Source organism: Suricata suricatta, chromosome 6 (genome assembly GCF_006229205.1).
Source record: "Suricata suricatta isolate VVHF042 chromosome 6, meerkat_22Aug2017_6uvM2_HiC, whole genome shotgun sequence".
Lineage (NCBI taxonomy): Eukaryota > Metazoa > Chordata > Mammalia > Carnivora > Herpestidae > Suricata > Suricata suricatta.
In genome coordinates this window covers 18,096,988-18,124,228 of record NC_043705.1, presented here as the reverse complement: position 1 = coordinate 18,124,228, position 27,241 = coordinate 18,096,988, and positions in this window count along the sequence as shown.

Below are 27,241 nucleotides of genomic sequence, written 5' to 3'. Positions count from 1 at the left end.
CTTTTTTTTTTATCCAAAATCAAAGCCTTTTAAAGGCCTCTCTGCACCCACTTCCCCTACTTCTTACTCGTTTCTGATGTTTTTTAGAGAATATAGTGTGGTGAATAGTATCAGGCTTTATCTATGTATCACCCGGCTCAGCATGATCCCAGAGAAGAAAATGGAAGGAATAATCCACAGTGGTCAAGGAGCTAAAGACCAAACTTGATCCATAATTAAACAATACATTCACTCGTCACTCGGTTGAGCAAAGAGCTTGCAGCTCCTGCTAATCTCTGATGTTCTTTTACAAGGCTTATCTCCATTTGAAAGCTTTCTTTTAAAACATTTCCCTGTCAAGTAGTTTAAATTATTCACTGCTCCCAACATTAATTTTTGTTGTATATTTCTGGTGTATTCCATACAATGGGATAGGAACATTTCATGCAGATTTTTAATTAAGATTAGTCAAAGCCACCAATGCTCATAATAATAACAAATAGACGCATCCCCCACATATACACTGTGTAGTTCTGGCTCATTAGATAGAATATGTAGCAAACAGCAATGAAAGCATCATTTCTTTGAACATTTACTTTAATTATGATACTATATACCACATATAATATTTATTCTAGGGGTGTGGAGAGGGTTTTAAGATGAAAAAGTATAATTATGGTAATTATGATTTGAGGGCTTTCTTTCTTGAATATTTCCTTTGGAGATATGTGTGCCAGGAAAAAAAATATTAAGTAAAAAAAGGCTATGGGCATGAACAAACACTTCGTATTTTAATAATCCTCATCGTATTCAATGCTGGTGCCATATTAGCATATTGTCATTTCTGCTTTTTTCTTTTTCTTAAAAAATCTATTTGCATAATTATGTAGAGTGCAATCTTTTTCAGGTTGTTCGTGGGTATGGAGCACTTAGCATTGCATATTACTACGGGAGATCAGCTTCTGTAGATATTCATGCCTTCTTGGATTTGAAAAGAAAATAAGTGTATATATTTTCTCTTATTTCTGATTTTTTGTGTAATGAGGGAGGCTTTGGCACACTCGAACAATGAATGTTAAATTGTCTTATTTGCTTTCTGAAATGCCATATATGTCCTATAGATATACATATGGGTACAGAGGTATTAATTTTTGCTGTAATGAGTAATAGTTATATGAAATGTTGGTTTCTACATTTCTCAATTATTTTCAGGTAATAAATGAGGTATGAATACATAATAAAGAATAGAAAAAAATGTAAATACTGGACTAGTTTCCAGTGATCCTTAAATAACACATGCACATAAACACGTTTATAGACACACCAGTGTATACCCACATATGATCATTTGCCTACACAGGAAAAATCTTTGTTATGTATGCAATAAATATTTTGAATGAAGCTGCTTATATATGCCAGTTTTTTGGTATAATTATTTTATGGACTTTAGAAAAATAAACCTAATCATATATTTAAAAAGAAAAAAAAAAGTGAAGCAAAATAGAAAGTTCCAGAAAAGGAAACAAATATTACTGCAAATCTCACCATTTATCACTAAACAATTAGTCTTGGTGACCATCAACTTCTTCTCCCTTTGTTCACGCACAAGCTGTGTAAAAGTTAGGAATAGTTTAATACAATGTCATAGAATCATGCATAGTATTTTAAACTTAAAATTAAGCTTAATATTATTTGACTTTAACTGAAGAAAAGGACCTAGTGTGAGATTTACAGAATTACTAAGCCTGTGTGTGTTTGTATGTGTGCATCCAAGACATACCTCTTAAAGATAGCTTTTAGATGAGAATAACAAAATTCAGATTTAATATTTTTATTTATTTTAATTTTTAGGTGTTTTTTTAAAGTTTATTTTTGAGAGAGGGAGAGACAGCGTAAGTGAGGGAAGGGCAGAGAGAGAGAGAGAGAGAGAGAGAGACTGGGAATCCCAAACAGTCTCCTCACTGTCAATGCAGAGCTTGATGTGGGGCCTGAACCCACAAACCACAAGATCATGACATAAATGGAGATCAGGAGTTGGATGCTTAACCAACAGAGCCACCCAGGTAACCCCTGGGTTCTCTTATTTTTAGGGAAAATGTACAGTGTAGTAAAAACATATTGTATGGCTCACACAGCAAGCGGGAGAGCTGGAGGACTTTGTTTGTGACTCATAGTCAATGTGTAATATGCAGAAACATATCAAAGATCCAATGTGATTAAGACGTACCTTCAGCACTTCTGTCAGTCGTATCTGAGATGGTAGAAACATTACTTGACAAGTGTAACTATAGTCTGAACATATTTGACCATCCATTCCACAAACAAAAATAAAACAAACCGAACAAATAAACTACAACAACAAAATTAAACAAAGTTGGGTTTGTTACATTTCTTACCTTGGTAATGAAGGCTCATGTAAAAGCTACCATCCGCTGGATCCTGCCTACAGAAACAGTGTTCTTAGCTGTACCTCCAGGAAGATGGGACTCATACTATGAGAATTTATCATGTTGTTGGAATTTTGAAGGACTGAATGGTCAAAGCGATCCATTTGAATGGTCACAGTTATCCTTTCCACATCTCTTGTTTCCTGGTCTTATAATCTCTTCTTTTTCCTTATTTACTTCCTCTTTTTCAAGGAGCACACTCAGTAATACTTACTGAGAAATTACACTTGATAAGTAATATTTTGATACTTGCATGTCTAAAGGGAGTTATTTTTAACAACATATTTCAAGATTGAAAAATGTTTGACTCCCTGCTAAGAAATATGAGGAAAATATCACTTATACTTCCTCCCACATTTGCCCTTTTAGCTTCTCTTTTCTTCCACTCTAAATTATAGTATCATTTTTAACATTTCTTAGAAGTATAACATTCACATTAGATTATACAATTTAAATTACTTTAGTTTTTTAATGTTTGGCATTGGCATAAATGGATTCAACTCTCACAAACCATTCTTTTTCTCTAGTTTTCTATTCTCCTCAGCTCTTTATTTCGTGTTATTTCTTGTTTGGCTAAATTTTACTATGCAAGAGTGAGAGGTTCTGTCTTTAACTTTAAACATAAAGGATAACTTCTGGCATATAAATTGGGGAAAACAATGTTTCTTAGAAATTTAGATATTTCTATACTTTTTCTAGAACTGAATATTTCTTTGGAGACCTCTAAAGATTACCTGACATCGCCTTTGAATGATACTTAATCTTTCATTCATTCATGTCTACTTACATGATTCTTCCTTATCTTTGCGGGATTGAAAAAGAAATTTTAATGTTTATTTATTTTTGAGGGAGAGAGAGAGGAAGAGAGAGAGAACAAGTAGGGCAAAGGGGGAGGGAGGCCAGCACAAGATGGGGCTGGAACTCATGAACCTCGAGATCATGACCTGAGCTCAAGTTGGACGCTTAATCGACTGAGTGACCCAGGTGCCCCTCCTCCTTCATCTTTAAAGACTGAGAAATTCACCAGAATTCATACATTTATATCAATCAATCCCTCTGTATCTATTTTTCCTGAGAACACTGTGAGACTCAGACTCAGGCCTCCCATATTTCAGTACAGTTTAACTGTGTACTTCCTTTAATTTTGTGCTATTTGCTGTTGTCAGGAACACGAATTATATATACAGATTTTCCTTGATTTATGATAAGATTACATACTGATAAACGCATTGAGAGATGAACATACTGTTAAATTGAAAATGCATTTAATACAACTACCAAACATCATAGCTTAGCCTACTCTACCTGAAACTTGCTCAGAACACTTACAATAACCTCCATTGGGACAAAATTAGGTAACATAAGCCCATTTTGTATTAAAATATTGAATATCTCATGTAATTTGTTAAAGACTGTACTGAAAGTAGAAAAACAGACTGGTTATATAGAATGGTTGTAAGTGTATTTGCTGTTTACCTTTTTTTTTTAAATGTTTTATTTATTTTTGATACAGAGAGAGATAAAGCATGAGAGGGGGAGGGGCAGAGAGAGAAGGAGACACAGAACCGGAAGCAGGCTCCAGGCTCTGAGCTAGCTATCAGCACAGAGCCTGATGCGGGGCTCGAACCCACAAACGCGAGATCTGACCTGAGCCGAAGCCGGAGGCTTAACCGACTGAGCCACCCAGGCACCCCTGCTGTTTACCTTTTTGATCGCATCGCCGACTGGGAGCTGTGGCTCTCTCCCACTGCCCAGCATCATGAGAGAATATCATTCCGGTTATCACTAGCTTGGGAAACCATCAAAATTCAAAATTTGAAGTACAGTTTCTACTGAAGGTTGTATCACTTTCACACCCATCACGAAGTCAAAAAATTGTAAGCCAGTCTATTGTTAAGTCAGGGAACGTTGGTAGTTTTATAACATATGTTGTATCCATGTTTCTCCATAATTACTTCATGTATTGTTTCCTGCTATTTTTTTATGTGATTTACTTCGGCCTATCCCCTGCACTTTTGGCTTTGTTTTCAGTTATGTTCACTTTTATATTATGTTTTTAACGTGACTTTCAGAACCATTGTATTTTTATTGTTTACTTTCCTTTTCCCCCCTAAGATCTAGGAATTTCAAACCCTTTCTGTCTTTTGTATTCCTTTATTTGAACAAGTGTAACTCTCTTGCCATTTAAAAAATTTAAAGTGATTATACTACCTATCATTTCTGTTTCTGACATTACCTAGGTTTCTTTGAATAATTCTTTTTATAATGTCTCTGCTTCCATTGGACTTTTTTTTAATGCTTTCAATCTTCTATAAAAAGCATGCTTTAATGTGTGCCTTTTCTGTTAGAGCTTTTGTGGTAACTTAATGAGAGACACGACTACATGGCCCTGGTGGCCTTTCCCCTTTAGATTGCTTAGCTGAGAGCCGGTTCACTGGACTAAACTGGTCTGCAGGGAGCCAAGGTCTTTAGCTCATGTCAGTATTACTGGTACGTAAGGTTGTTTCCAGGGCTCTTGGTTTGCATATCTTGAATTTTGGTATTCGAATTCCCTAGGATTGTCCCAGGGCCCACGCATCACTTGATATATTTCTCTGCTTTGTGTAGGATCAGCAAATGCTACAGCCTGAGGGCCAAATCCAGCCTGCTTCCTGGTTTTGAATGGCATGTGAGCTAAGAATTGTTTTGTCATTTTTATATAGATGGAAAAATCCAGAGAAGAATAATTCATGAAACATGAAAGTTAAATTAAATTTAAATTTCAGTGTCCATAAGTAAAATTTATTGAAACACAGCCGTGCTCGTTTGTTTGTGTGCTACCCATGGTTGCTTTTGTATTGCTGTAGCAGAGTAGAGTAGTTGCACAGAGAATATACGGCCCATCTTTCTGTATAAAGTGTGTACTACCTGGTCCCCTACAGGGAGAAGTTTCCCTGATTTAGAGAAACGAGGTGTCCCTCATTCCTCAGGTTAGGCTTCCCTATAAGTAGGCATCACGGTGTTGGTCTCACTCTTGGAGTCCTCAGTTGTGTGTCTCATTTGGTGACCTAGCCAGACCCTGTATCCTAGAAATTTGGCTTTGATGCATACAGGGTATTTTTGTCCATCCTATATTACAGAAAAACAAAAGTATGGTGGACTATACTCACCCTACTGTTTCTCTGCTAATAAAATTTTCCTAAATAAATTCTGTGTTCTATTGGGATCATGTGATGCTGTGACATATGAACTTCTTGCATGATACTACTTATCTTTGGATGTTAATTGCTGAAAATGGAAATCACGAGGGGTCAAACCGGGCATGTAGTGGCTAGAAGATGGAGAGGAATCTGAAGTAATCCGCTGCCCTTATTTTGTTTTTCATGTTTTTGTATAAACTTTTTTTTCTTTTTCTTTTATGGTCTTTATTGCTATCTTCCCAACCTTTCTGAAATCTCAAACTGGATCTCTGCAGGGATGGGGTTTTTTTCCCCCATCTTTCTAGATGATTCTGCATCTCTTAATGAATCACTATCATTTTGTATGCCACCTCAACTATGGGAAAATCAGTACATTGTCCCTGATCTCTCATTTTGATTATCATTTAAGAGTATTTAGTAAGTGATCTTAAAAATTTCTTCTTCGAGCCATGTCAGTTTTCTCATTTCCCTTATGATGGAATGTTTTCTTTTATCTAGTAGTTGGTTTTTGTTGGTGGTGAGATTTGAAGAAGCAGAGGGAAGGGAAATTTTCTTCAGCCATAGAACTAGAAGTACCAGACTTCTTACACCTTTATAAATTTTTAGAATCACATTTTATTGAACTTACTCTATACCACTGAATTTAATTTTTGCCCTGACTAAACTAAGATTTTCATCTGTGCAAGAAAATCACTAAGACTTGTTTAAACTTTGCAATTTCATTTTCTTAGAAATATCCTTTCAAATGGATACACTAGGTTTATGCTAGTAAGAGTGGACATTTAAATCCTTTGTAAATGTAACCCCTATTATTTCTTCCACTAGAAAAAGATAATGTTGACTCCTAAAGAGACTTAAATCACAATGACAAAATACATCTCTCATTTCCCTAACATCAGCCCAAGCATTTCCTTTCATTTAATTTTAAAAACCAAGTCAATCTATTTTTTGCAGGTTGTGATAGTTTCGGGACATCGGGCATGTCTCCCAAACTACTCCTTAGAAATTACAAGTGTGAGATTTTCATGTGAGATATTTCTGAGTGAACTTAATTGTGAATTCCTAATTAGATGTGGATATCAGGATTTTTTTTTTACCAGAACACTTTTATTTTTATCTTTATTTTTTACTTTATTTTAAATTTTATTTTGTTTTATAATTTATTGTCAAATTAGCTAACATACAGTGTAGTCTTGGCTTCAGAGTAGATTCCTGTGATTCACCACTTACACACAATACCCAGTGCTCACCACAGCAGGTGTCCTCCTCAATGCCCATCACTCATTTTCTCCATCTCCCCAACCCTCCACCAGAAAGGAAACCAGAGGAGGGGAGAAGACCATGCTAAACTTTTAGACCATCCTTCTGTGTAATCTTCACCATCTACCCTCTGTTTGTTCTCTGTATTTAAGACTCTCTTATGGTTTGCTTCCTTTCCTATTTGTAACTCATTTTCCGTTCCCTTCCCATGTGGTCTTCTGTTAAATTTCTCAAATTCCACACATGAGTGAAAGCTTGTCATATGTGTCTTTCTCTGATTGGATTGTTTTCTTTCTTTCTTCTTGTTTTAAAAATGATATTTCTTTGACAAATGGTGTTAGGGATAGTATGCTTAGACTACAGGAATAAAATGCTTAGGAATGTCTTTTTTTTTGAGACAACAATTTTGACAACATAAAAAAGAGTTAATAACTACAAGATATGAAGCTGTATAGACTCAAGATCTAGTAGTATATTTAGGAGTTTGAACAAATGCAACCTTTAGAGATTTATTTTCTCCTAAGTACCAGGAAAAAGCAAAATATTTATAGAAGGATCTGAGCCACACTTGAAATATTTTTTATTGTTTTGCCTTTGGAGTTCATTGATGTTTAATAAATATCCCTTTCTAAGAAAAAATATTAAATTTTTAACTTTAATGAGTCAAAAATTTTTGTTACTTCTCTTTTAATTCATCTATCTCCTCAGTTGAATAGAATTTATAATTATTCAAAGATGGCACAGCACAAATTGGAAAGAAACTCTCATGATTAATGCAGTTGAATAAAAGCAGATGCTTATTGGTCTCTTCCCAGCACTTTAATGAGTAAGGATGTTGACAGCAATTGTTTTCTTCCCTGCCCTAGTAATAGAGAATAATTAAAATGAAATTAAAAGTAATGTACACTGCAAAGATGTACAAAATTCTACATTTCTATTGGCGCTAATTTATAGGCAACTGTTGGAATATTTTTACAATGCCAGTTTTTTTCCACATTGTCATCTGAAATTTATAAAATTATAACTTGCATTACATTACTGGTTACCACAGTAAACAAGTTCTTTGATATATTTAAACAACTGAGGGCCTGCCTCTAAAACTAAGATTTTTAATGTTTATCTATAGTTCAAGAACTCATAATGTTAACTTTCATACAGTGAGTTAATAAAAATATGTGGTTATTATGATTGGGGATATATTGCATGAATGAAGATCCCACATTGCCTATTCAGAAATAACATAGTATGACAGAAATATTATTTCAGTTCTCAATCACACAGGTTTTATTATCTTCACTTGTATTGACTTCTTCTTTGTAACTAACTTATCACTCTGAATACTCATAGATAATATTTTCCATTTAGGAATCAGTCTACACAGAAAACATGAAAGTGAGAATGGAGGAGAAGCTATTTCATCTATGAAATGGTAATATGTGAGTTTGTTATTAATAAGCTATTATATCCCCTTTGTAGGAAGGAATATTGAAATACTCATGTTGTTAATTAACCATATATAACTGAAAGAAGAAGAATTGAATAATTGAAAACAGAAATGTATCTGAATATTTCCAAGGTCTGATCAGTATAATCATATTAATGGCAACTTACGTTATTTTGAGTCCCCAAACTTCCTTTTCCTCATAGGTATTTTATTTTATTTTTTATTTATTGAAGTATAGTTGACACAGAATGTTACATTAGTTTCAGGTGTACATAGTGATTCAATAACTTTATGTGTTTTGCCCACCACAAGTTGTAGCTATCATCTGTCACCACGCGAACTATGACACTACCGTTGGCTATATTATACAGGTACAATACTATGCACCTTTTATCACCATGACATTGATTTCATAACTGAAAGCCCGTACCTCCCAATTCCCTTCAATTCTTTTTGCTCATCTCTCCATGCATCTCTCTTCTGCACTGATGGGTCTGTTTCTGCTCTTTTGTCGTTTGTGTTTGTTACTTGTTTTTTAGATCCTACATATAAATGAAATCATATAGTATTTGTCTTTCTCTGTCAGACTTACTTGTCTAATACCTTCTAGGTCTACCCAAGTTGTTGCAAATGTCTAGATCTCATTCTTTTTATGGCTAAGTAATATTCCATTAGATACATATTAACATATTCTTTATCCACTCATCTACTGATGGACACTTATATTGTTTCAGTTGTCCTATGACACACTTAGTGGCCACACAGCTTATTCTTAACAAACAAAACCTTGAGGCAACTTTACTCATCAAAAGATTAATGGGTAAACAAATTATACTACATATATAGTATGGAATACCATTCAGCAATAAAAATCAATTACTGATACAAATTTAAAAAAACTAGATCAACTAGAAAGCATTGGTTTTAATAAAAGAAGTATGTACAAAACAGTATATATCATATGGTTGAATTTATAGGATGTCTAACATAAGCAATGCTATCCTATACTGAGAGAAATCAGGTCATGTTTGCTGGGGGCTGATGGTGAGGGAATTGACTGAAAAGAGGCACACAGGAACTTTCTGGGGGTCATGTGGAAATATTTGCCATTTTGATTTATATGGAAATTACACAGATGTATACATTCATCAAATTTGGTATCATTTTAAATGGGTACATTTTATTGCATCTCAATTTTATCTCAATAATGAGAATTAAATGTAAAACAACAGTAATCCAACAGACACGTAACATATAGGCTAAAGTTTGTAAAGTGACAATATCAAGTGCTGGTGAGCATGTGGAGCTAAGATAATATGAATTATAAGCTGTATAAGATTACAGCTGGTGAGTAAATTGATAAAATTAATCTGCAAAATAATTTGACAGTATTTACTTCAGACAACCTTTTGTATACCCTAAGAGGCTGGGATTTCACTGTAGAGTATATATCCAAAAGAAATGTGTAAAAATGTTTGTAGCACCTCTGTTACAAAAGCCAAAAAGCATAAGCAATTTAAGTGTTCATATCTAGTGGAATGGATACATGAATTATGATTGTTACACAGCACTTAAACAAAACTACTGCTACATATCCCATAGATAAATCTCAAAAAACAGTGTTGAGTGAAAGAAGCCAGACACAAATAGAATATAAATTATGATTCTCTTTTATAAATCTATGGTCTTTAGAAGTCAAGATAGCAGTTTACTTGGTGGAAACAGTGACTGGTAGGGCATAAATGGATTTATACAGATAATATTGTAGTTTTAGATGTTGATTACCGTGTGTGTTTACTTTATAAAAATGAATGGAGCTTCATGCTTTTATTTGTATACTTATCTCTGTATACAATAAGAAGTTTATTTAAAAAGTTGGACAACTGAATGAAATAGAAATTGTTCAATCTTATGGCAGTCTTGGATATAAGACTATATAGAGAGAGTCATAATCCCAAGGACCCTCAAGAAATCATGGCTTTCATGGAATACCCAGTGCTATGCTGATTTCTGGGAAGAACATTAAATAAACCAAACCAAAACTCCAAAAACCTAAATAAACCAATTTTACCCCAAAGGTTGTAACAAGTTTTTTTGAAAGAAGAAAAAATGACATGAGTTATCTTAAATATCAATATGTCCAAAAAGGCAGAGAAAGGCAATAACATATTTGGATGGGATTATATGTATTTCCAAAGGAGATAATAATGAAAGCCAATATGCTTTCAACCTTATGTCTTAAAAAATGACATTATACGGTAGTATTATCCATTATATCATGAATGTTAGGATCACACCTGATAAAGACACTGAGACCTCTGCTTGGTTCTTGTGGCCCAGAATTATTCTACACCCAGGACTGTTCTATTACATGCACCATATATACAGCATGCACAATATAACTGACATGGCCCTTAGAGTCAGGTAGAATATCAATTTCTTAAAGGGATAGAATAATATCACCATCCTGTCCCCTTCACTAAGTTGTTGAAAGGATTCTCTGGGATAATTTGAGGAAAACAATTTTTGTAATAATTCCCACTGTGTGTTAATTATTATCATTAAATCTTAACCTTCACAGTAGCCAAAACCCAGCATAGCTCAGATGCTAACTTCGACATAAATAATATGCTTTTCACTGAAGGTATATGATACTGGTACTTAACCATTATGTACAGCTAAGATCTACTTTGTGGACTTGAGAGGAATCAAAATTCTCTTGTTGTTGTTGTTGTTGTTGTTTTGTTTAGTTCAGTTGGTGCTTGTAGAAACACTCCTTCAGGCACTCAAATGACTAACTTGAAAGGTTTATAGACTTAATTTATACCTACCACACCTCCCGAGGCAGCTGTTGCCTCTACAAAACTTAAGTAATTTATACATTTGGAAGATGTTCAGACCAGCCTTTTACACAGTATGTTTTGCATAATATTAGTGCAGTTGGAGGTAAAAAATGTAACAAATGGGAAAAATACATGGTGTGGTTAAATACATTGAACACTAGTTAATAGGTTTAATTGGCAACATTGATTTCTTCAGTGTAAGTATCCATGAAGAACTGTACATTGTGAATTCACAGTGCAGGAGTGATATGTCTAGGAAAAACTCCCTTTTTTTTTTCTCATTTATTCACATGTACATAGCTTTAACACCAGGAGTTTGAAGTATCCCCCTGCCCCAAGCAATTGCTGCAGCCTCAGTTGGGTGTCCTGCAATTATATTTAATTCTGAAACTACCCAGAGTTATCACAGATCCTGTGGTTAAAGGGTTCAGCCCCACAAATATGCTCCGCACTTTAGGTACCAATCACAAGTAACAGATCCAGACAACTTCTGTCCAACTTGGCTGCACATTGGAGGTTCCTATGACCCCCTCCTTGGATTCAATTATTTGCTAGAACATATTACTCAACTAGAGAAACACCTACTTACATTTACCACTTTATTATATAATAGAGAATAGAATCAAGATGAATAGCTGGATGAAGAGATACATAAGGGGAAGTCTAGAGAAGTCTAGAAGGGCTCTGAAGGCAGGTGCTTCTGAGGCTGGAGTACACCACCCTCCTGGCCCATGCGTGTGTTCACCAACCTGGAAGCTCCCCTAACTTCTTACTATTGGGATTTTATGGAACCCTCATCATATAGACAAGATTAATTATTATCTCCATTTCCAGCCCCGCTTTGAAGAAGAGGGTTGGGTCTGAAAGTTCCAAGGTTTTTATCCTCCTTTGGTCTTGCTGGCAACTAGCCCTCATCCAAGTGATCTCATTAGAATAAAAGACGTTCCTTTCACCCAGGAAATTCCAAGGGACTTAGGAGCTCAGTGTCAGATGCTCACATTACTCAGGAAATTATAAAAGTTTTAGGATCTCTGCGTCAGTAACCAACATCAAAGGCTAAATATTAAATCAGAAGATTTTCCTAGTGTCTCTATTTACAAGGGTTTTGGGAACTCTGTGTTAGGAACCAGGAACAGAGACCAGTGTATATATTTCTTATTATTTTACAACATGTTATGGTTCTCAAATATATTTGGCCATGTTTTCAGAAACAGCTCCCTTCATGACAGTTCACTTAGGAATATATTCTGCGATATCAATTTGGGAAATGCTACTTTAAACCACAGTATGAGAGAATGTCACTGAGAATTTCCTGGTTATCCTCCTCAGTTAGTTACTTTTAGTTTCATCCAGCTGCTCCTGAGTCCCTTGATGACTAGTCAGGATGGCAGTGAACAGGCAAAATTAGGGCTGGACTGCCAGAGGCACTCCGAGGAGGTACATTGGCTTGGCAGAGTAGAAAAGTAATGTAACATTCAGAATTTTCTGGCCTTGTTGTGCAAGACCTTTCTCCTCATTGCCTCTGCCATCATCACCAAACAGTTCTTTAGCCTAAGACCTCAGTGCCCGGAACATGAAATTCCACCTTCTATTACCAGTCTCAGGTTGGCATGCGTTTTTATCTTCAGACGTACTGCCTTCTTTCTTCCATGGCAGTGTGGCTGTCTGATTTAGTGGGTGTCGTAGGACAAATGTATCTAGATGAGACCATGGTATGTAAATGATAGCAAAAGGACCGGCAAAGAGCATTAAAGCAATACCTTGTGTATGAAATTACAACTGTTAAGGCAGTTTGAGGTCAGTAGAAATCTCTGTCATATTTCAAAAGCTTTGGGGCTTACTATTGCTCTCTGGCAGTATTGTGATAATAAAAGCATAATACAAGCCTCAGGACCTTTAAATGCTATTAATTAGATTCACCATAAAAGGACTCTGAAATTAGAATTGTTGTGCTCTCAATTATGATTTAATTCAGTAAGATGACAAAATTCTATTTTACAGCGATGGTTCAAGATTGTCAAAAGAAAGCGATGCTTTGAATATAGAAAATTATTTTATACTACCTTATGAAACAAGTATGATATACTATTTGAGAGAGTGACTCTGCCGCAGTAAATACAATCACTTGAGTTACGTGTGGGCAGGCAGGGATATTTCTTTTGGCCTGGGAAGGAATACCTGAAATTAGATTGTTCTTTTTCTTTTTTTTTCAGTTTATTTATTATTTTTGAAAGAGAGAGAGAACTCACGAGCTGGGCAGGGGCAGAGAAGGAGGGGGCAGAGGATTCAAAGCAGGCTCCTCAATGACCTGAGAGAGCCTGATGTGGGGCTTGAACTCACAAATGGTGAGGTCATGACCTGACCTGAAGGCAGACGCCTAACTAACTCAGCCACCCGGGCACGCCTAGGTTGTTCTTTTTCTAAGAAATATTTTTAGGCTGTTAAATGTAAAAAGGGGAGAATGGTATAATCTTTAACATAGTTTGTTGGAATGTATAAACATCTTATAAAATCTATCATGAAAGCAAGATAGTAATTATGACTCAGTGATTATCTTCTAAAACGGATAAAGAACATTTCCAAAGTTGGCTTCCCTTCAGAAAAACTTCTAACAATTATCACACATTTAAAAATGCTCTGTGACTGATGCCTTGTTAATTATTAATGCTAGATTTGTCAGCTTTAGTTAAAATTAACAGAGGGAACGGAGGTATTATACCAGGGCATGGGCATAAAGACAGCCACTAGAACAACATACACTCTCCTTAAAGTCAAAATAAAAAACTGCTGGAAGGAAGGAAGGAAAAAAACTGCAGTGTTTCCATAATCCTTGATCAAACAGAATTCATAAGGAAAGTGTTTAAATTCAATCTGTTTAGAAACAAGTTTTTACCCAGCCGAAGCTTTCAGGAGATACACACCTAGAGAATTATAATTTGGGATGGTTCTCTTGTTTAATTGGTACTCCTAAATAGTAATGTTCATTTTGCCTGTGTATTTGTTAGGATTCCCCAGAGAAACACAACCAATGGGAAATCTCAGATAGATAGATAGATAGATAGATAGATAGATAGATAGATAGAATCTCTTTCAATAGATAGATAGATAGATAGATAGATAGATAGAGATAGAGATATATATGAGGATATTTATAATAAAGAATTGACCAAATTCTTTACATATTCTATACAATTAGGAAGGCCCAAAAGTCCCACAATCTGTCCTCTACAAGATGGAGAAGCAGAAAAGCTGATAAACCAGGCAAGCTGGCCATATATTTCAGTGCTAGTTCAAAGGCCTAAGAACCAGGGCAAATAATGATATAACTTCCTATCGGAGTCCAAATGCCTGAAAATTGGGAGGACCGATGGTGTAGTGCTGCATATAGTCTGAAGATTGAGAACCAGAAGCATCAATGTCCAAGGGCATGAGACCTATGTCGCAGCTCATGCAGAGAACAAATTTCCCCTTCCTCAACCTTTTTGTTCTATTGGGGACCTTAATGGATTGGATTGATGCCCATCTAAATTGGTGAGGAAAATCTTCTTCACACAGTCTACTGATTCAATTGCTAACTTCTTCTGGCATCATCCTTATAGGCACACTCAGAAATAATGTTTTACCGGTTGTCTGTGTAGCCCTTTGGCCAGTCAAGTTGACACATAAAATTAACACATACCATCAGAGCCTGTATGAACTTTCATTGTCACAGTGGCTGCAAACTTAGAATATTGGCATCAGGAGACACTGAAATAGTGTTCCATTTCCCACCCTGCTTATCTCTTCTCTGCCTGAGATGTTTTCATTTGAAAGGAGTGCTTCATGTGAAAAGAAACTATAAGAGGTCAAATTAAGGGAGTAAGGATAAAGGACATCTGTCAAATTATAAACACTAAATGCCTAATTAACTTAAACTCAAGTTAACAACTTCATGGAATCCTGGCCTTCATTGTTCCATTCTTTTTACTGGGAAAATGAAATAATGAGCTCCATGTGTGGGACATGACCAAAAAAGGATAGAGATATTTTTATTAATTGCTGTGAATTACCATATTCATTTGTTATTGTACAAAATGTGCCAATCAAATAACTTTGGTTTTTAGGATGGCTCTGTTTACTTAGCTTTATGTAGGCATTACACTAATAATATGAGGAAAGTGATTATACATACATTCACTGCTTCTTGGCTATGTGTTCCTGCCTTTTGTTCTGGGAAAATGAAGAAAGATTTGTAGACTTTGAGATCCTGGCCTTCTGGGAGTAGGTCAAGAGGGAAAAAGGGATTAGTATGGAGTGCATAGTATAAATGTCAGAGACAAATTTGAGTGTCCTGGGAGGATGTATTTAGTTTTTACATCTTTTTCAGTAGCTTAGTCAAGGGCTGGCATAGCTATTTGGGTTAGATCAAAAGATAACAATGATAACAACGATTGAACTATGAGCATGTTCCCTTTGAACAAGGATACTTTCTTACCCGAGATACCCCACTGTTACACCATTATTTAGGTATACCCTACACTGCACTTCCCTTCTATTATACTGTGTGAAGATTATAAATAGAGGCTGAGCGTCTCTCTTAGAGCCTTTCACCTGGTGAGGCCAGTATATTTTTCCCTCTGCAACAATCCTTTATTTAGGATAAGAACTAGGAAAATATGTGTGCCTTGCTGTCTCTCTATCTACATTTTTAATAACAAATATGATTTTACTTTACACCATATGGCACGAATAGTATATGCATCTATGCCCTATTTGCCTTACAAAGAAGTTAGACACTTTTAAATATATTATCTTACTATAGTCTCTTTTCTAAGGTGAGTTTAGATATCCTTATTTTTTAAACAAGGAAATGTACACAAAAGTCAACATCTATTCAGGGTATAAATACCAACAAACTATAAGTAGAAGAGGATTTCCTAAACTGATTATGGGAATCTATAGACTTAGGGCTATGATCATGCTTGGTATTGAAGGACTGAAATCTTTATTCTTAAAAATGGAAATGAGGCTAGAATGTCTATTCTTAGCATTTCTACTCACCGTTATACTAGAAATCCTAGCCTGTGTTACAAGACCAGAAAACAAAATAGAAGCTATACATATTTGAGAGCAAGGAGTAAAATTATTTATGAGGATGGTATGATTGTCTATGTAGAAAATCCTAAGGAATCCATAAAAGGAAAAAAGCTGTGGAACTAAGAGATGGGTTTAGCAACATCTTAGGATACAATTCACCATTAAAAAATCAATTACATCTCCATCTTATTCTGTGGAAGGCAGAATAGTACCCCTCCATGATGTCTACACCCTAATTCTTGGAACTTGTGAATATGTCACCTTATATGACAAAAGCAACATTGCAGAAGTAATGGAATATTATCCTGAATTATCTGGGTGAGCCTAATCCCTCTCTAAGTGGAATTAAGATCTAAATCCTTAAAAGTGGAGAGTCTTTTCTCAAAGAAAAGTTAAAGAGATTCAACATTACTAGCTTTGATGATGAGGGGAGACAAGAAAAGAATGCAAGCAACCTCTTAAAGCTGAAAAAGGCAAGAAAATGGACTCCTTCCTAGAACTTCCAAAAAACAAGGCATCCTAACTGATACCCTGTGAGACATGTGTTGGGCTTCCAACATATAGATATAAAATACAATAAATGTTGTCTTAAGTCACCAGTGTTACAGTAGTATGTTACATCAGTAATAGAAAACTAACATCAATAGTAAAGGAAAATAAAAATTAAATATCAATAAAGTTTATAATAGCATCAAAACTATGAAATATCAAGGGACAAATTTAACAAAATATATGTAATACCTGTAGTAGACAGTTACAAAAGAGTGCCAAAAAAATTTAGAGGAGACCTAACTGAGTAGAGATGGATACCATGTTCATGGATTGGGAAATTTAATTGAAAATTGAAATTTTAAACCAAAGGCACTTCTGTGGATATAACCAAAGAGCATAAAATATTTGGGAATAAGTTTAACAAAAATGTGCAAGACTTTTACCTTAAAAGCTAAACCTTTCTGAAAGAGATGAAAGATCTAAATAAATGGAGAAATATATATTGGTCTTCAGTTATAAAACTCAGTGTTGTTACAGCATCTAATCTCCAACAGTGATCTATAGATTCACTACAATCCCAACTAAAATTCACAAAGTGTGTGTGTATGTGTGTGTGTGTGTGTGTGTGTGTGTGTGTGTGTGTAGAACCTGACAAGCTGATTGTAAAATTTATTTAGAAATTCAAAGGTTCTAGAATGGTCAAAATAATTTTGAGAAGAAGAACAAAACTTGGATGATTCTTACCGTTTGATTTCAAGACTTACTATAGGAGAGATAACTCAAGATGATGGAGCAGAATGGAAACCGGGAGCTTGTCTCATCCCTGAAATGAAGCCAGATCAATACCAAACCATTTTGAACCCCTAGGAAATTGATTAACACAACAATCTGCATTCCTTGAGCCACAGAACTCAAGTACATGGTGTGGAAAGGTGAACTTGGGTAGAGAAAAGTTGCAGAGGGTAGGGATCTCTTTTTGTGGGAAGAGGACAGAGAAAGGGAAAGGGGGAGAGTACAGTGCAGTAGGACTGTGCAAGGAAAGCACTCCCTCGAAAGCAGCTAGAGAGAGAGAGAGAAAGAGTGAAAACACTCACAGGGGACTGAATAAGAAATCTGTTCACCAAAACCATTGATTAGAAGAAAGGAGAGGATTTCAATACAACCAGGATCCTATAAATAGTAAAGTACAGAGTCTGAAGTTTCAGAGCGCAGTGCCTGGCAGAGCTCTGGTGAGGAAGTAGTGTGAATCCCTCGGAACAGACAGTGGGACCTAAGGGCTCTGTGTGCCACATGGGAAGAAGTGGTTCCTAAGCTTGGTGTACATTTTGTGGAGGCCATATGGCTTCCCTACAGGCAAATGTCCCAGTGGACCCTGGAGACCAGCCATGTTTGTTGGTACTGGGACAAAGACGCCAGAGTGACGTGGAACCTGGTGCCAGCGGTGTTGTGGTTTGCTATAATCTCAACCTCTGCCACTGCATGAACATTTTCTAGGGCAAGCCAGCGCCCAGCCATTGCTCAGCAAGACCCTCCCCCAGAGAGTTGGCCAACGTCCAAACCTCTGGTTTCTCTGAATCATGGGACTTTGAAACACAATCCCATCTGAGATAAAACTCTGGAGGGAGGTGCCACCTGGCATATGGATAGCAAGGATATGGACAGGGTAGAGGCAGAGAGTGGATGGAGGATTGAGATAAAGAGGGGTGCTTGAACATGGGTCAATGAGCGCATGAAGTTTGTGTGCTGGAGAGTAGGGAGCTGGATGAAGCCATTTTCACCCATCCTGCGCATGTGCATATGCACACCGATCCACCCAAGTAAGCTAACTAATGCCACCTAGTAGAGAACAAAGCCATTATACCAAGTCCTGCCTGCAAGCACATTCCCTAGAAGACTGGCACAAGTCAGTCCTCCTGCTTAGTGTACAAACTATAGAAGGCTTCATGCTTGGGGTGCCTGGATGGCTCAGTCGTTTAAGCAGCCGACTTCAGCTCAGGTCATAATCTCACAGTTAGTGGATTTGTGCCCTGCATCAGAGTTAATAGCTCAGAGCATAGAGCCTGCTTCAAATGCTGTGTCTCCCTCTCTCTCTCTGACCCTCCCCCACTCACACTCTGTGTGTGTATCTCTCAAAAATAAATAAACATGTAAAAATTTTAGAAAGCTTTGTGTTTTCAGTTTTAGGAGAAACTGAATGTAACTTCATTTGGGTTTCATTCTGTTCACTGGCTCATTTGTTTGTTCATTTTATTTGCTTCTATTTTTGCTTAAAGTATTTTCTTTCTTTTGTTCTTTTCTTCCTCATTCTTGGATATAGAAAGAGAAAATTTTATTTTTATTTTACTTTATTTTTATTTTAAAAATTTTAATTCTATTTCATTTTATTCTATTTTATTAAATATTTTTTTTAATTTTTAAGTTTTTCTTCTTTCTTTCTGTGCTGACAGCTTAGAGCCTGGAGCCTGCTTCAGATTCTATGTCTCCCTCTCTCTCTTTGTCTCTCCCTCACTGATGCTTTGTTTCACTCTGTCTCTTTCAAAGATAAATAAGCATTTTAAAAAGTTTATTTAGGGAACAAAGCCCATCTATATACTGCTCACAAGAGATTCATGTTAGGGCTAAAGGCACTTATAGATTGAAAGTAAGGGGATGGAGAACCATCTATTATGCTAATGGTTGTCAAAAGAAAGCTAATGTAGCTATACTAATATCAGACAAACTAGATTTTAAAATAAAGACCGTAACAAGAGATGAAGAAGGGCATTATATCATAATTAAGGGGTCTATCACCAAGAAGACCTAGCAATTATAAATATTTATGTTCCCCAAGATGGGAAAGCCCAAATATATAAATCAGTTTGTCACAAATGTAAAGAAACTCATTGATAATAATACTATAATAGTAGGGGATTTCAACACCCTACTTGGAGCAATGGACAGATCATCCAAGCAGAAAATCAACTAACAGTGGCCCTGAATGACACAGTGGACCAGATGGACTTAAGAGGAATATTCAAAACATTTCATCCTAAAATAGGAGAATACACATTCTTCTTGGGTGCACATGGAACATTCTCCAGAATAGATTACATACTAGGTCACAAATCAGTTCTCAACAAGTACAAAAAGATGGAGATCGTACCTTGCATATTTTCAAACTACAACTCTATGAAACTTGAAATCAACCACAAGAAAAAATTTGGAAAGACCATGAATACTTGGAGATAAAAGAACATCCTACTAAAGAATGAATAATTAAGAAATTATGAGGAAATTAAAAAGTACATGGAAGCCAAGGAAAATGAAAGCACAACAACCCAAAACCTCTGGGATGTAGCAAAGGTAGCCATAAGAGGGAAGTATATAGCAATCCAGGCCTTCCTAAAGAAGGAAGAAAGGTCTCAAATACACAACCTAACATTATACCTAAAAGAGCTGGAAAAAGAACAGCAAGTAAAGCCCAAAACCAACAGAAGAAGGGAAATACTAAAATTTAGAGCAGAAATTAACGATAAAACAACAAAACAACAATAACTACAAAAACAGTGGAGCAGATCAATGAGCCAGTTCTTTGAAAGAATTAAGAAAATTATAAACCCCTAGCCAGATTGATCAAAAAGAAAAAGGATACGACCCAAAAATATAAAATCACGAATGAAAGATGAGAGATCACAACCAACACCGCAGAAATACAAACAATAATAAGAGAATATTATGAGCAATTATGCCAACAAATTGGGCAATCTTTAAGAAATGGACAAATTCCTAGAAACATAATAAACTACAAAACTGAAACAGGTAGAAATAGAAAATTCGAACACACCCATAAGCAGTAACTAAATTGAATCAGTAACCAAAAGTCTCCCAACAAACAAGAGTCCAAAGCCAAATGGCTTTTCAGGAAAATTCTACCAAACATTTAAAGAAGAGTGAACACCTCTTCTTTTGAAGCCGTCCCCAAAAAATAGAAAGGGAAGGAAAACTTCCAAATTCATTCTATGAAACCAGCATTACCTTAATTCCAAAATTCAGAGAAAGACCCCACTAAAAAGTAGAACTATAGACCAGTTTCCCTGACGAACATGGATGCAAAATTCTCAACAATAACTAGCCAACCAGATCCAACAATACATTAAAAGAAGTACACCACAATCAGATGAGATTTATTCCTGAGGTGCAGGGCTGGTTCAATATCTGAAAATCAACCAATGTTATTAAATCACATTAATAAAAGAAAGGATAAGAACTATGTGATCCTTTTGGTGCAGAAAAAGCATTTGACAAAATATAGCATCCTTTCTTGATAAAAACCCTCAAAAAATTAGGGATAGGAGGATCGTACCTCAAGATCATAAAGGCCATATGTATACAAAAGACCCACCACTAATATCATCCTCAGTGAGGAAAAACTGAGAACTTTCCCCCTAAGGTCAGGAACACAGCAAGGATGTCCACTCTTACCACTGTTATTCAACATAGAGTTGGAAGTTCTAGCCTCAGCAATCAGACAACACAAAGAAATAAAAGGCACCAAAATTGGCAAGGAGGAAGTCAAACTTTCACTCTTTGCAGATGACATGATACTATATGTGGAAATCCCAAAGACTCCACCAAAATATTGCTAGAACTCATACATCAATTCAGCAAAGCAGCAAGATATAAAATTGATGTACAAAAATTGGTTGCATTACTTTACACCAATAATGAAACAGCAGAAAGAGTAGTTAAGGAATTGATTCCATTCATGAATCCACCAAAAACTGTAAAATGCCTAGGAATAAACCTCACTGAAGAGGTGAAAAATCTGTACACTGAAAACTATAGAAAGCTTATGAAAGAAATTGAAAAAGACACACAAAAAAATGGTAAAACATGCCATGCTCCTGGATTGGAAGAACAAATACTGTTAAAATGTCTAAACTACCCAAAGCAATCTACATATTCAATGCAATACCTATCAAAATAACACCAGCATTCTTCACAGAGCTAGACCAAAGAGTTCTAAAATTTGTATAGCACCAGAAAAGACCCTGAATAGCCAAAGCAATCCTGAAAAAGAAAACCACAGCTGGAGGCATCATAATTCCAGACTTAAAGATGTTTTACAAAACTATAATCATCAAGATAGCACAAGAACAGATAGATCGATGAAACAGAATAGAGAACCCAGAAATGGACCCAGAAACATATGGCCAACTAATCTTTGACAAAGCAGGAAAGAATATTCAATGGAAAAAAGAGTCCCTTTAGCATGTGAGGTTGGGAAAACTGGACAGCAACACTCAGAAGAATGAAGCTGGACAACATACACAAAAATAAAATCAAAATGGATGAAAGATCTAAATGTAAGACAGGAAGCCATCAAAATCATAGAGGGCAAAACAAGCAGCAACCTCTTTGATCTCAGCTGCAGCAACTTCTTACTTGACAGGTCTCCAGAGGCACAGGAAACAAAAATAAAAATGAACTATTGGGCCTCATGAAGAAAAAAACTTTTGAACAGTGAAGGAAACAGTCAGCAAAACTAAAAGGCAGCTGACAGAATGGGAAAAGATATTAGCAAATGGCCCAAAATCTATAAAGAACTTATTGCACTAAACACCCCAAAAACAAATTATCCAGTAAAGAAATAGGAAATAGACATGAACAGACACTTTTCTAAAGAAGACATCCAGATGGCTAACAGACCTATGAAAAAATGGTCAACATCACACATCAGGGAAATACAAATCAAAACCACAAGGAGATACTACCTCACATCTGTCAGAATGGCTAATATTAACAACTCAGGCAACAACAGATGTTGGCGAGGATGCAGAGAAAGGGGAACACTTTTGCACTGCTGGTGGGAATGGAAACTTGTGCAGCCACTCTGGAAACAGTTTGGAGGTTCCTCAAAAAATTAAAAATACAACTATGCTATGGTCCAGCAATTGCACTACTAGGTATTTATCCAAAGGATACAAAAATGCTTTTTCAAAGGGACTCATGCACCCCAATATTTATAACAGCACTATTGGCAATAGCCAAAGTATGGAAAAAGCCCAAATGTCCATCAACTGATGAATGGATTAAGAAGAGGTGGTATATATATTCAATGGAATATTACTCAGGGATCAAAAATAATGAAATCTTGCCATCTGCAACAACGTGGATAGTAGTAGAGTGTATTATGCTAGACGGAATGTCAGTCAGAATAAGACAAATATATGATTTCACTCATATGTAGAATTTAAGATAAAACAGATGAACATAAGGAAGAGAGGCAAAAAGAATATAAAACCAGAGAGGGAGAAAAACCATAAGAGACTCTTAAATACAGAAAACAAACAGGGTTGCCAGGAGGAATGACAGAGGCAGAGACCAAAGTGCTACAACTATAAGCCAACCATTAGAAGGTAAGGAGAGGTAAGGAAGAGTTCTCCCCGACAGACCTCAGAGAGCGGTTACGGCCATCCTAGAATACGGCTACACAACCCAACCAGAGCAACAACAAAATAGTCAACTCAAAACAAGTATACAAATGATATACAAATGATAAGTAAGCACCTGTGAAGATGCTAAAAACTTAGTCACTGGGGAAATAAATGCACAGTAAACCACAGCAAGGAACACTATACGCTCATTAATAACAAAATTTAAGTATTATTGAAGATGTGGTGCTAACAGAATTCACACACTACTGGTTGGAATGCCAAATTTTACAGTCACTTGGAAAAACAATGTTGACAGTGTCTTATAAAATTAAATACACACATGCCATTTAACTCAGCAATACAACTGTTGTGCTGTTCAGTATTACCAATGCCCTCAATACTCACATACACACAGTCTTCTCAAATGCAGCTTTATTTACAATAATTTAAAACTGATAAAAATTCCAGCAACTGAAAACAAACTGTCCATCACCTGTTGTGTGATGTATGGATGTGTGGTACCCCTATACTATAGAACAATATTCCACAATACAAAGCAATGAGCTATGGATTCACATAACAACATGGGTGATTATCAAATGCATATTGTTGAGTAAGACACTCAGATACAAAGCCAAAATGCTGCATGATACCTCTTTTATGAATTTATGTAAAAGTGAAAGTGTAGTGGCAGAAAATAGATCAGTGATGGCCAGTGGATAGAACTGGCAGCAAATAGCATGGGAGAATATTTTTAGGCTACAAAACATGATCCATATCATGACTGTGGTAGCATTTACACCACTCTATATATTTGCCAAAGCTCATACAATTGAACAAAGTTGGCAAATTTTGTTTTATATAAATTATGTTTTTATAAGAATTACCAAATAAAGCATGGTAACGTTTTTGGCTTGGTGTCATTTTTATATAACCCTGTTTGTCTTCCTATCCCTACCTTCCTAGCATTTCATGTTTAAATGCACAGAGATGACTAGATGAAGTTTATTCTGGACTACTAGTAACTTCTGGGTGGTGTAGTTTGAGGATTTATTTAATTTATTATTTTTTTTTAATTTTAAGGTTTTTTTATTATTGAGGGATAGAAAGAGACAGAGCACGAACATGGGAGGGCAGAAAGAGCAGACACAGAATCCAAAGCAGGCTTCAGGCTCTGAGCTGTGAGAACAGAGCCCAACATGAGGCTCATACTCACAAACCTTGAGATCATGACCTGAGCTGAAGTCAGACACTTAACTGACTGAGCCACCCAGGTGCCCCTGAGGACTTATTTCTTAATTGTATTGGTTGAATTCTTTATAATATAGCATTTCATAAAAAACAATAGTCACTTTTTGAGAATAAACTTAAGAATAATACTAACTATATTTTTATTTAGTGTAGTCAAATATGCCTTTACAGATTTATTATTGAGCCCCCAAATGCCAGGAAATTGGACAAGAAAACACATGACAGATGATAGTCGATCCATATATTAACATTTAATTGGGAAACATTTACTTTCTACTCTTATTGGTTAGATCTAACCTCTATGATGTGAATTATCTTATGTCAGCATATATTGGTAATATTATTTGATGTTACCAAAATAATAGTACTTTGGGCCATTTCTCACAGAAATAAATTGATCTCTCAGATCATTATTTTACTCTGACTTTTAATCCAAAGGTATCCAAAATATCTATGTAGGTTTCAGATTCTACAATGCCACAATCAGTGGCATATCTCAGCTTCTTTAGCATTCTAGCAATGCATTATATCTTTAAAGTAATTGTATGGTGAACTGCAGTTGGGTAGTTCTGTCTTAGAAAATGGAACCTATCCGTATATACAATTTCAATAAGTCGTATACCCTTCTGGGTTACTCAGTGTTCCAAATGGTGGCAATGGGAACCATTGCATCTGAAACCTACCCTCCTCTTAGCTAAGTCCTGGGGTATAGCTGATAGTAAAATGTCTTCAAAAAATATTACATGCTTCATGACATGTTTTTTGTATCTGACCATATATAGTCCATATATATGCCATCTACATCCATCTCTTTATCTATCTATCATGATAGGCACACTAAATATTAAAGAGATTTCAAATGTAATTACATGAATACGAAATGTAGGTATATCTAGGTTATAGCAGAATATGCGTTTTAGTGAGGACATATAACATATTTGTGCTTTGAATATAGGTACCTTCCCATGAGATTAGATGGGATTCCTATAAAAATATGGATTTTGGGGCACCTGGGTGGCTCAGTCGGTTAAGCCTTCGACTTCGGCTCAGGTCAGATCTCATGTTCGTGGGTTTGAGCCCCATGTCAGGCTCTGTGCTGACAGCTAGCTCAGAGCCTGGAGCCTGTCTTCAGATTCCATGTCTCTTTCTCTCTCTGACCCTCCCCCTCTCATGCTCTGTCTCTCTCTGTATCAAAAATAAATAAAACATTTTTAAAAAATTAAAAAAATATATGGATTTGTGCAGCATTATTTGCGTATTAATATATTGCCTATATTTCCTTGGTCGATTTTTATGCAGGAATAAATGATCCATTTATTAATATTATTTTAAGTCAACTTCATCTGCTTAATGCTTTAGGGGAAATTCTCAGTTTGTTTTCAGAGTTCGGGAGTCTTTAATACATCTTCATTGTTTGTTGGCCTTCTCCCCCATTTTGGTGCCCCTAACCATTGATGAAATCAGAAATCCCTACTTTGGAGGAACATCATCTGAAACTAGAGGTGACATAATTTTAGGTTCAAAAAGTATTTATGTTTTAAGGAGAAAAGAGGCCACAAATGCTAAATCCACAACTGATTGTGGCATTGTAGAACCTGAAACCTACACAGATATTTTGTTTGTGTTAAGAGAACCATCCAAAGACACTATTGTGTCTTGTCTTTGACCTCAACTGACTGAAAATCCCGACCAAGTTAAATGTTGCTATTGTGAGAAGTAGATGTATAGCAAGCCTTTACTGAAAGTAGAAAAATAATCTCTAGCTATGCACTCACACGTGGCTGCCGCCTTCTATCCTAGGACACCGTGTAAAGTATATTCATGAATCCATGTATCCGCACAGACTGTGGAGGTTTTCCTCCCCAATAAAAGCAAATGACACTCGCATAAAGCAGTCCACATACCAAGCATGAAATGATTTCACTGATAGGCAAAAAGACAAATGGTAAAACTCGAAAGTGAGATATGCAGGTTAAGCTAAGAATGTCTTTGGAGCTGGCTGCATATGTAAAGCTTTCAACAGCATAATATTACACTTTACTGACAATGAAATGTCCATTACATAGAAGAATAATCATTATCATTAAGTGAATTTCCTGCTGAGTACATTTTTCACTGTGAGTAGGCCTATCTCTTGGGACATTTGCAAGGTAGTCTCTGTAAAATTGTTTAGATGGGAGAAAGTGAGACTATTGGTTGTTTGATTTAGTTGTCAAATAAGAAAATAACTTGAGAAATTTTGAAGCATGCTACTGAGGAAGATTTTATTCTGGCCATTTAGGACAAAATTGTGTTCTTTCTTGTATTTTCATCAAAGTATTTTCTATTTTTAAATTCTAATTCCAGTACAGTTCACATGTAGTGTTATATTAATTTCAAGTTTGAGTCAACAATTCTGCACAGTACTCACTGGTCACTGTGATTAGTGTACTCTTAATCCTCTTCACTGGTTTTACCCATAACCCCCCTGCCCCAACTTCCCTTCAAGTAACTGTCAGTTTGTTTCCTAGAGTTAAGAATGTTTTTTGGTTTGTCTATTTTTTTCCTTGGTTCATTTGCTTGTTTCTTAAAATCCACATATGAATGAAATCATATGGCATTTGTCTTTTTCTGACTGACTTATTTCACTGAGCATTATACATTCTAGATCTATCCATGTTGTTGTAAAAGGCAATATTTCATTCCTTTTTATGGTTGAGTAACATTCCATTGTATGTAAATGCCCCCTCTTCTTCATCCATTCATCTCCCAGTGAATACTTGGGGTTTCATAATTTGGCTATTTTAGGTAACGCTGCAGTAAACATAGGAATGTATATATCACTTCATATTTTCATATTCTTTGGGTCAGTACT